Source organism: Vicugna pacos, chromosome X (assembly GCF_048564905.1).
Source record: "Vicugna pacos chromosome X, VicPac4, whole genome shotgun sequence".
In the NCBI taxonomy this organism is placed as follows: Eukaryota; Metazoa; Chordata; class Mammalia; order Artiodactyla; family Camelidae; genus Vicugna; species Vicugna pacos.
This window is the reverse complement of record NC_133023.1, coordinates 33,245,470-33,257,483: the sequence shown is the minus strand read 5'-3', so window position 1 is coordinate 33,257,483 and position 12,014 is coordinate 33,245,470. Positions and strand designations below refer to the sequence as shown.

At 33.3% G+C, this 12,014-nt stretch overlaps 1 pseudogene; it reads left to right on the top strand.

Annotated features, from left to right (window-relative positions):
* Positions 1 to 9,072: 9,072 nt before the first annotated feature.
* Positions 9,073 to 9,141, top strand: LOC116277256 (U4 spliceosomal RNA; annotated as a pseudogene).
* The last annotated feature ends 2,873 nt before the right edge of the window (positions 9,142 to 12,014 follow it).

The following is a 12,014-nucleotide window of genomic DNA, read 5'->3' as shown; positions in this document are numbered from 1 at the left end:
CTGACATGATCACACCATATATAAATCTCCTCTAATTATGCTAAGCCTCTTTCCTTTACCGTGAAATCTAAAAGGACTCAGTTACAGACTTGCCATGTCAGGACTCAGCATACATACTTGTTAAAGGATCACCTTTTTATACTACTTGAATATTTCATGGTCACTCACAGATTTTTTTAAGGGGGAGGGAAGCTGGTTCTCATTTTGATTCTTGATCTTTTAAAGAAATGTTTCCTTTTGCACCAGTAACAAAGCAATAGCACACACCGTTACTTTCTCACCTCACTGACACAAGATAATACATCTGAGAGTTAGAGGAAGTTATTTAAGTTGAACTGAAGAAGTCTGACAAGACCTCACAAGCTAGAATAAGTTTTTTCCTAAATAAATTTTTAAATTCAATTGGTTGTGATTGATTTTCAAGTTCTTCCAAAAGTGGCATATATATGTTGCTATTAATTATATTTGGGAAGTACATTCAAGATTTCAGTGATGTTCTGTTGATTGACCTATAACAGCTGTTGTTAGTCTGTGCCCTGATGTTCATCCAACTGGCATGTGTAATAAAGTACTTCTTAGGAGTAAGGATGTTTCATCCAGTTAGAGGAGAGATGAAATACCTGAATGCTGAAATGTGTCTAACCTTCTGTCTCTCATTTCCTTGATCTTTGCAAACACCACCTCTCAAGACTAGAGAGGGCCAATGACTTCTGCTTCCATGGAGGGGAAAAAAAATACCTCAACCTGACACGACAGATAGTATGGGAACCTGAGTGGTGTATTTCACATCCAGGTGTCCCTCGGACATACCATACCACTTGTTTCTTTCTGCTTCTTCCCTTTCTCCTCATGGTTTTTCCTTTCTGTTGTCTTCTCGCTGGAAGAAAGCCAACATCGAGAACCGTAATTCTCTAAAAGAAGCCAACCATAGCAACTGAACTCTTCAAGAAGGAATTAATTAGTTCTAGCACCAGTTTTCATTAAACAAGAGAGGACAATGTTGCTCATTCAAGGAGAAGAAAAATTTAATAATAGCGGGTTTTTTTTTATATAAATCTCTTACATTATAGCCTTTTTTGAAAAAATGCCATCTGACAGACCAAGATATCCAAGCAAGAGCAGAAATCACAAACCCTGGCAAAGTACAAAAATGTCATAGCCTCTTTGTTTTCTCATCTGTACCACGGAGGTAGGAACCCCCCTCCCCCACCAGGGTTGCTATGAAGCAGTCTGCGTGAGCAAATTGCTTAGTATAATTTCAGTAGTTTCCCTATTTTAAAAATGGGGATAGATAGATAGTTTTTTATTATTTCTTACTAGGCTCGAGTAGATATTCATTGCATTGAGGTTGAATTCCATTAAATATACTTATACCACATTATGCAAGTAAAGAAAATGTTACTATTCTGTTAGTGTTAGTAAACTGATTGTCAAACTCTCTTCTAATTGGGATGACATGCATATTTTTTTAACATTTTTTATTGATTTATAATCATTTTACAATGTTGTGTCAAATTCCAGTGTTCAGCACAATTTTTCAGTCATTCATGGACATATACATACTCATTGTCACAATTTTTTCTCTGTGATTTATCATAACATTTTATGTATATTTCCCTGTGCTATACAGTGTAATCTTGTTTATCTATTCTACAATTTTGAAATCCCAGTCTATCCCTTCCCACCCTCCACCCCCCTGGCAACCACAAGTCTGTATTCTCTGTACATGGGTCTATTTCTGTCCTGTATTTATGCTTTGTTTTTGTTTGTTTGTTTGTTTGTTTTTGTTTTTGTTTTTCAGATTCCACATATGAGCGATCTCATATGGTATTTCTCATATGGTATTCTCCTCAGTATTTTTAAGTTTTTATAAAGTGCCAATTTACTTCTCTTTTTTCTTCTCCAAATTTATACCATATAAACACTATAAAAAAGATCCCTCTCCTAAAGTGGAGTGAGGAAAAGAATAATGGGAAGTCTGGAGGGAATGAAAATGATTTCATTATTCTCAGCTTCTTTCTCATATGTTTCTCTTGTTGGATTTTTAAAAAGAGCTATTTAAAAGCTCTTTCTGTACACATTCACGTTCTTCTCGCTCTTGCTTCTGCCCTTTACAAAACCTGATTTATTGTTCCATTGTTCCACACCCACATATATTTATATGTGCAGAAAGAATGATGTCATATTGAGATAAATCCTTTCTCAATGGACATCACGACCCAATGACTCATTCCATCTCCCAACAATTAGCTATTCAAAGAAACTGGCATTGCTTGCTTTTTGAACGAGTTTTTAAAGAATTTTTGCCTGTCTGTTTCTAGGAAATTAGTGGGATTTTGCATATTTTTAAGGTCTTCAATTTGGTGGGGGGATGGTATTTTAGGTTGAGGTCCTCAGAAGCAGATTATGAAAGGAGGATTCATGTGCAAGCAATTAAGGACATGCTGCCAGAAGAAACTGGTTAAGAACTGGAGGAAGCAGAGCAGGGAATGTGAAGGGGACAAGTAAGGATACAATTTCAGATTTCAGGCAAAGTCCCATCAAGAGCAGCTGATCACAGTGGGGGAATCTAAGAAGTATGCTATTTCTCAGAAGTCCAGATAGGAACAGGGGACTGGCCTTTCATGCTTTTCCAAAAGCTAGTTATTAGCTAAAGATCCTCCTGGTCAGGGATGGGTAGGTAGGGAAGTAAGCTCCCAGGCAAAAGAACAATATGCAACAAGTGATTTCAGTAACCCAAGGGCAGACCTCCAAGATGAATGTCTCAGGTGTCCAATATTGGAAGCAAAAGGATCTTGAGGCTGAGGAAGGGCTGTCCAGAATGATAAAAAAAAATCAAGAGAATCTGGGAGGAGTGTCAGTGTCTACCATGGGAAGCTTTTAACATAAGTGAACATTTTTCAACACAAGGAATGAAGCCTGCCCACCATCTTGTCTGGCATCATATCTATTAGTCAGTGGTTACTCAAAATGATTTTTTGTTTTTGCTTTAAAGTGTTATAAACCAACAATTTATTCACAGAGACAAATGAATATTGTGTGGCTTCACTTTTTATCAGTTTGCCTTAGTTTTATACTCAACTTGGATGGACTACAAGTAAGAGTAAAGCAGATTCCTTCACACGTTATACCTATTTCCAAGTCTGTCATAGAACCTTGCAGCAAAGGTTAACATTTAGAGCTAACTTTATGTGAGTGGAGGTTCCAGAGCTATTCTTCATGGGTGGTGGCCTTTAGGTTAAACACAGAGGTCATTCCATTTCTCTCTGCCCCCAGTGGTACTATACAGATAAAAGCAAATTTATATTAACTTCAAGAACAATCTGAAAAATAAATTAGGTCACCAGCAAACATCCTAATGGGCTCGTGCAGACATGGAAAAAGATAGTCCTATGAAGCAGGCTTTGATTTGTAGTAAGTTGGGTGGTAGGTATGGTAACTAATTGTGCGTACCAATTTTACATTTTATTAAATGCCACCAGGAAAAAATCCCCTTCTCTGCCACAAACCCCCTTTCCTAATTTACCGCTCAACAAACAGCAACAGGAGGGGCCCCAAATTGTGCAAGTTGAGCATATTTGCTCTGATTTGCCATCTCACGTATAGTGCTTGAAAACCAATAGACAAATTTTTATTAGACCTCCCTAAAGGAAGGACAGTGAACCCTCAAAGTTACCATCAGTTGGTAAGCTAATTAGGTTGCTGTTTATTTAGAATATTGTCAGTTTAATTTATTGATTCTTTTAGATCTTAAGACTTAGATGATTTCCTTAAATAAACAGTCCAAGGACTTCATGAATAAAGGTTTTTTTTTCTTTCTAAGACTTCCCATTTTGGTCCAATATTTATGATATGAGATAAAACTCATAATCACATAGCAACTCAATTATTCTCAATCTTTCTTTGGCACAGATGTCTTTAGAAAATTGCTTTGAAATTAATGAACTCAATTTTCTGATAGTTATTAGAAATGATGCCTTTTGAGAAATAGCACTGTTGCCAAATTTTAGAGACTTGCATCTCAGGCAACAGCTGGGGAAAAAATTTAATTTTAATTGTGGGTCATACTGAGATTTGGAAGAAATTTCGGACATTTGAGTAGGCACCAGTAACTAAAATTTAAGAAAAAAATAACTACAGGCAAATCACCTGAGAGCAAGCTGAGCTTTCTAATTCTCTTACTTGATATAGCACTCAGTTAAACACATTGCAGAATGCAGAGTGAATTATATAAAAGTACAATGCATTCCTGGCATAAACACCAGTTGGCCCTAGCATATAATTTTTTTTAATATAGTTCTGTTTTGGACTCTGTTTGCTAATGTTTTATTTAGAATTTTTGCATCAATATTCATAAGTGATATTGGTCCAATAAGTTTTTATGGGACTAGTGTTATACTTGCTTCATAAAAATAATTTGAAAATTTCCTTCATTTTAAATGCATGTCTCATTAGGACTATCTGGTCTCTATAAACATTTGGTAAAATTGCTCTGTGAAATCATCTGAACTAGGTGCTTTTATGAGGAGTAATTTTTTGATAACTTTTTCTATTTCAATTATAGAAATTGGTCTGTTTAAGCTCTCTCTCTCTACTGGGTCAGTTTTTGTAAACTGTATTTTTCTAAGGAAATTATTTAATCTACATTTTCAAATTTATTTGCAAAGATGCATACAAAGTAGATTTTTACAATGTTTCCTCCGTATCAGTAATTTCCCTCTTGTTATTTCTTTTTGTTTGCTTTTTCCCTTTTGATTAGCTAGTGATTTATCTAATGTTTTTGTTTTCTCAGAGATGTGGGATTTTGATTTATTAATTTGACCTATTACTTTCCTGTTCTCTACCTCACTCGTTTCTAATTTAATCTTTATTTCCTTACTTTGCTTTGTTTTGGTTTACTTTGCTCTTCTTTTCTTACCTTTTTGAGTTGAGAATTTAATTTTTTTTCATTCTTTTATGTTTATTGATGTAGATGTTCAGTATTATCCATTTTCCTCTGATCATTGCTTTAAATGTGTCCAATAGATTCTGATATGTAGTTTTCATTACCATTATTTTCCCAACTTTTTGTAATATTTTTGTGTGTTTACTTTTTCACCAGGCTTTAATAAGAAGCTTTTACATTTCCGGATGAAAGACTCATTTTGTTTTGTTTTGTTTGTGATTTTGGTTTTAATTTCTAGTTTTATTGTACTATGATCATATGGTATAACTTGTACTTTATGAAACCAACTGATCATTTGGGAGAGGGTCCTAATATATCATCAGTTCTTAAAAAAGATCTATTGTGCTTGAAAAGAAATTATATTTTCCATTATCAAGATATGATGCTTAGTATATCTTACTGCTTTTTTTGATCTTTTAGATACGTATTATTTATGATCCACTTTACCTGTTTTGTACTGAGAGTGGTATTTAGTCTCCTATTAATTGTGCATTTCTTTGTATTTCTCCTTGAATTTCCTATAGTGTGTACTCTATATAGGTGATTATTATATTATTTGGTACATAGATATTCATAATTATTTCATTTTAAATTTGCATTGTGGTTTTTACCTTTATAAAGAATCTTTCTGTTTCATTCATTGCTTTTGGGCCTGAAATCCAATTTGATAAAAGGATTAAAACTTTCTGTTTTCTTATTTTTTCCATTTGTATAGTAAATTTTTGTTCCTCCCTTTATAGGTAGGTTTGTTTTATGTATTTGAAGATCTATTTTTAACAGGTAAATTTAGTCTGTTCACATTTATTGACATGGCTGACATCTTTCAATTTTATTAATTTTTGCTATAATTTTTTTATTTTATTTTGTTATATTTGTTTTGTTCTTTGTTGATTTTTTTCTGCTTTGTATTACTTTTTTGTATTTAAGAAATTTATACTTTTAGTGTTTACATTTGTATTTATATCTTTCATAGTGGCCCCATTTTGTAATAAAAATTGGTTTTTTTCTCTCCTTTTTGCCAGCTCAGTCAAAGAGAACTCATATATTTCTAAGCTTTCTAGTTCTCTAATCAACAATGTTAAAGCTATATAAGCCAGTTTACCTTTAACTAATTTTAGAATTTCAATTCTGAATTAACCAGGAATATAATTTCAAGATGGTGTAAAGTATAGTTGACCAGTGTTCTTTTGAAAAAAAAAAAAAAAGACTTCTTCCTAAATGAATTACTGTTTTGGTTTTTTTAAGGGGGGTATTTAGGTTTGTTTATTTATTTATTTATTTAATGGAGGTACTGGGGATTGAACCCAGGACCTCATGCATGCTAAGCACACGCTCTACCACTATACCCTCCCCCTTGCTAAATGAATTATTTTATTTCCTTATTGGAGATAACTGTTTTCACACTAATTATATTTCTATGTGACACAGGAGTCATTGTGGAAATGAATATTCTCTTGTCATGTCTTTACTGGAAAATCAAAGAGAAAAAAATGAAGAAATTATCTAAATAACTCAGGCAAAAGCAAATCCATAGTTCACTGTTTTTAGTGAAAAGTTTGGGTTCGGCTGCGTTTCTGTGGTATGTTTTGGTTGCATGCATTTCTCACAGAACCATTTTGACAATTGCCTCAAATTTCTACTTGGCCTAGCCAGTGAAAATTTCTAACTTCAAATGCAAAATAAAAGAAACTATGAAAAAAACAGCTGTTTTAAAATCCAGGAACTATCATTTCTAGCTCTAGGCCTAAGAATCCCTCATAACCAGCTAAGTAAAATGTCCCCTTGTAGATACTCTTCTTTCTTTCATTTTGATAGGGTAGAACCAAAATATTTTTGCTCTCACTGTATAAGGACTTTCACTACAATCACTTGGCCAAATTTCCTGAGGGTGAAGGGAAGAATTGTGGTGTTCTTATTGAACTGGAACACTCAAGTGAATATAATAGGTTACCTGGCATTTAATCAATATGGCAACAGGGTCTTCTCCATAAATAGAACATTCTTGTCATTCTTGTGGAGGAATAAAGAGAAATGCAATATTAATAATAATTGTATAAGAATTCCTTGGTCTTGAGGTTTTATGAAAAATCTTTTAGAAAATATCAGGAACCCAATTTTAAAACATTTCTTATTTATGCTTGCTCTATGCAAATGTTTTATAGATTACTCTCTGCAACGTCTCTGTAAGTTAGTCTAATATTGCTATGCTAATACCGCTGACCAAAAACTGAATTATAGGCTGAGTATTTAATTAGCCCATCAGAATTCTGGACAGCTTAGAAATTAGAATTCCTTTTATCTATATTATATGTCTCTTAGTCTGCTTGGGCTGCTAAAACAAAACATCATAGACAGAGTGGTTTAAACAACAAACATTTATTTCTCACAGTTCTGGAGTCTAGGAAATCTCATACCAAGGTGCTGGTAGATTCAGTGTCTGATGCAAACCCACCTTCTGTGCTGCAGACAGCTGCCTTCCTGCTAGATCCTCACATGGCCTTTCCTCAGCTTGTGCTCTTGGAGAGAGAGAGAGATATCTCTCTGTCTCTTCCTCTTTTTATAAGGATACCAATCTCATCATGAGGATACCACTCTTGTGACCTAATCTAAACCTAATAGCCTCCCAAAGTTCTTACCTCCAAATATCATCCCACTGCAGGGTTAGGGCTTCCACATATGGATTTGGGGGGCAAGCAAACACTAAGTTCATAACAATGGGTATGGATGCTGATTTTGAGCAAAACATTTTCTATAGTTCTTAGGTTTCCATGAAAGGAAGAAAGGCCCTATAACTGTGATTATGATGTTTCTGAGAAAATCTGGCTCAGAAAGGAGCTCTTTACCCTTTTTTTTTTTTCTAAATGAAAGTATGGAATGTAAATTATACCATGACAGGGAATTGTTACCTTTCATAGAACTGAACAGAGCAGACAGATGCCAGTACCTCTGCTCAGGAAGATTTATCCTTGCTTGCAAGCAGACGCTAAATCTCAGCTAAAAATAGACATATGATCTCATCCAACTCAAGCAAGTTGTTCATCTGAGTAAGTAATTTTATTCTATTAATCTGAATCTACAGAAAATGACCAAATCTTGGAAAGTGCTTTTAAAGAAATTCTTCTTCATATTATAGAAAAGGTGATTAGCAGCATGTTAAATCAGGTAATTTTGTTTAGATTTTCTTCTTGATATAGGACATACAGAAAACTCAACTCTTTGTTTAAAACCACAATTTTATACTGCAGAAAGGGAAACTTCTGCTTTTAGTCAAGCTAGCATTACGGGGACTAAATTTACTCTACCATCTGAAATAACCCAAAAGTTAGAAAAAAATAAATGAAACAAAACTTTTAAAGACACTGGATAACAAGCAATGGAGGATAGTGATCCTTGAGAGATGGGAAACACACAAAGTGAGCCCTAAGATTCCCTCAGTTTATTGCCTTCAGAGAATATCCAGGCCATGGTAAAGAAAGGGGAAACTGAGATAGAGCCTGGCAGACTCTGAATTTTAGTGATGAATCCGACTCTCTAGGTACATGGAGACAGATAAAACTCACAAGACGAAATACAAAAGCAGAAAGAAATGGGAATAAAGAGAACTTTCAGACATCTACGGAGGGCCAATCCCAGTTATTCAGCAGAGTACTGATAAACACATGCGTGTGGGGAAACTATCGAAGACTGGTCAAGGACCATCCAAAAGAATTAAAACAATGCCTAGTGTTCACACAGGGGCCAAGAATAGTGCTGTCAGTCAGACTAGAAAATTTATAATTCATAGAACATTAGGTAAAGTACTCAAGAAGATCTTGACTCAGTGGTGGGGAATAATCAGCCTCAGACTGGTTTCTGCTCTGGAATTGCATTATAAATCAAAAACAAGGCCCAAAAGATCATGTTGTTTCCAAGTAATATTTTTTTCATTTTCACATGGAACATTTATCAAGATAAATTATTTTCCAGTCCATGAAAAAAGTCTTGGTACATTTTAAAAGTTTCAATTTATATAAAGCATATTCTCTGACCACAAGGGAATTGAATTCAAAATCAATATCAGAGAGATCTCTGGAATAACTCCAAATATTCGGAAACAAAATAACACACTTTGAAAGAACCCATGCTTCAGCTTTGCGCAGTGGCAGTATCGTAGCCAATGAGGTTTATCCGAGGCGCGATTATTGCTAATTGAAAGAACCCATGCTTCAAACAAATATAAAAAGAGAAATTAAAAAGTATATTGAATTGAACGAAAATCAAAACAAAATGGATACAAATTTGTTGAATGTCACTAAAGCAGCACTGAGGAAGACATTTACAGTACCAAATGTTTACATTAGAAGAGGAAACATTTTCAAATCTGTGACTTCAGTGCCCACCTTAGAATATTAGAAAAAGAACAAAAAACTCAACATAAATAGAAGAAATAAAATATTAGAGAAGAAACCAATGAACTTGAAATAGAAACAATAGAGAAAATTGATGAAACCAAAAGGGTTTTTTTTTCTGGGACAAATAAAATTGATACCTCTAAACAGGCCATTCAGGAAAAAAATATGAAGACATAACTTACCAATATCAGAAATGAGAGTAGTTAGATCACTATACAATCTACAGATTTTTGAAGAATAATAAAGGAATATTGTGAACAACTTTATGCTTATAATTTTCTCAATTTAGATGAAATGGAAAAATTCCATGAAAGACACAAACTACTAAAGCTCATTCAAGAAGGAAAATATAATTGGAATAGCTCTGTATTTATTAAATATGTTGAATTTCTGATTCAAAAACTTACCACAAAGAAAACTCAAAGCCCAAATGGTTTCACTGGTTAATTCTATCAAGTAGATAATGAAGAAGTAAAACCAGTCATACACAAATGCTTTTGGAATATTTAAGTAGAAGGCATGCTTCTCAACTCATTGTATGTTTCTAGTGTTACTGTGATACCAAAACCAGATGAAGACATTGCAGAAAAAACAAAAACAAATCAACAAAAGACAACAGAGGCACACTCTCAATAAACATATACGTAAACATTCTAAATAAAATTTTAGCAAGCAGAATTCAACAATATGTAAAAACAATAGTACCTTATGACCAAGTTAGGGATATCCTAAGAATGCAAGGTTGGCTTAATATTTGAAAATTAATTAATAGAATTCACCATACTAACAAGCTGAAAATATAAAAGCCATATATGCAGACACAATAAAAGCATTTAACAAAATCTAATGTCCATTCTTGATAAAGCTTTCAGAAAATTAGGACTGGAAAGAAACTTCAAACTGACAAATGACGTCTATGAATAATCTACAGCTAACATCATATTTAGTGGTGAAATACTGAATTCCTTCCTTTCACTTACCATCAGCAAAAAGATGGGACATCTTCTCTCACCATTTTATTTAAAACTGCACTGAGGGTTCTCTGCTGTGCAGTCAGACAAGAGAAATAAAAGGCACACATATTGAAAAAGAAGAATTGATATTGTATTCACAGATAACATGATCATCTATGTAGAAAACCCAATGGCATTTACAAAAAAAAAAAACCATTAAAACTAATAAGTGAATTTAGCAAGTTCTACAATACAAGATCAGTATATATGAATCAGTTTTATTTCTGTGTACTAGCAGTGAATAATCAGAATTTAGAATTTTAAAAATAATAATTTATAAAAGTAATATAAAAATAATAAACACTTCAGAATAAATCTGCCAAAAGTTTGCAAGACCTATACACTTAAACCTGCAAAATGTTGGTGGGAGAAATTCTAGACCTAAATAAATGGAGAGATAGATATAACTTATTTATACACTGAAAGACTCAGTATTAGTATTTCAACCCTCCCCAAATTATCTATAGATTCAATACGATCCCTGTCAAACTTCCAGTGGACCATTTTATAAAATTTGCAAGCTAATCCTAAAATTAAAATGGTAATTCAAAGGATTTAGAATAGGCAAAATCTCTTTGAAAAAAAAAGAGAAATTAGAGGGCTCACACTACCTCATTTTGAGGTTTTTTATAAAGCTGTAGTAGTCAAGATGGTGTGGTATTGGTGTCAATATAGACAACTGGATCAGTGGAATAGGATAATGAATTCATATGTAGACCTACACATGTTTGGACAACTAATTTTTGAAAAAAGAAATACAGAGGTATTTAAGTAGAGAAAAGGTACTCTTGTAAATAAATGTTGCTGAAAGAATAGATATGCTCATAGACCATAATGAAAAACCTAAAACTATAAAAGAGAAAGTCTTTGTGACCTTGGGTTAGGCAAACATTTCTTAAATATGATATCAAAAACATGATCTATAAAAGAAATAAATGATAAACTTCATCAAAATTAAAATCTACTTTTAGAAAGGCACTGTTAAGTGAATGGAAATGCAGATGACAGACTGGGGAAAATATACTCAAGGCATATACCTATTAAAGGACTTGAATCCAAAATATATACTCAAAACATAAGAATAAGAAAACAAAGAACCCAGTTAAAAATGAGCAACTGCAACTGAATTCTTAGAGTGATGTAACTGTTGTATACGGTACTGTAGTAGTCAATACATGACCCTATGTATTTGTCAGACCTCATGGAAATGTACAGCACAAAGCATGAACATTACTATATGCAAGTATAAAAATAACAACCAGGATATATTTTGATTGGTTATTTGAAGGCTAAAAACAAAAAGAATTGCATATAAATATTGTACTCCAGTTGGTAAATGTGTTTCATGTAAGAGTATGCTACTTTGCACACTACTATATATAAAATAGATAAACAATAAGGACCTACTATATAGCACAGGGAACTATATTCAATATCTTGTAATAGCCTACAGTGGAAAAGAATCTGAAAAAGAATATATATAAAACTGAATCACTTTGCTGTACATCTGAAGCATTGCAAATCAACTATACTGCAATTAATAAAAAGTCAGAAAGCAAACAATAAAAAAAGAGTATGCTGTTTTGAAGCTATATTACATGTGTGCTATGGTTAAACAAAAACAGACATATACATCAGTGGAACAGGATAGACAATTCAGAAATA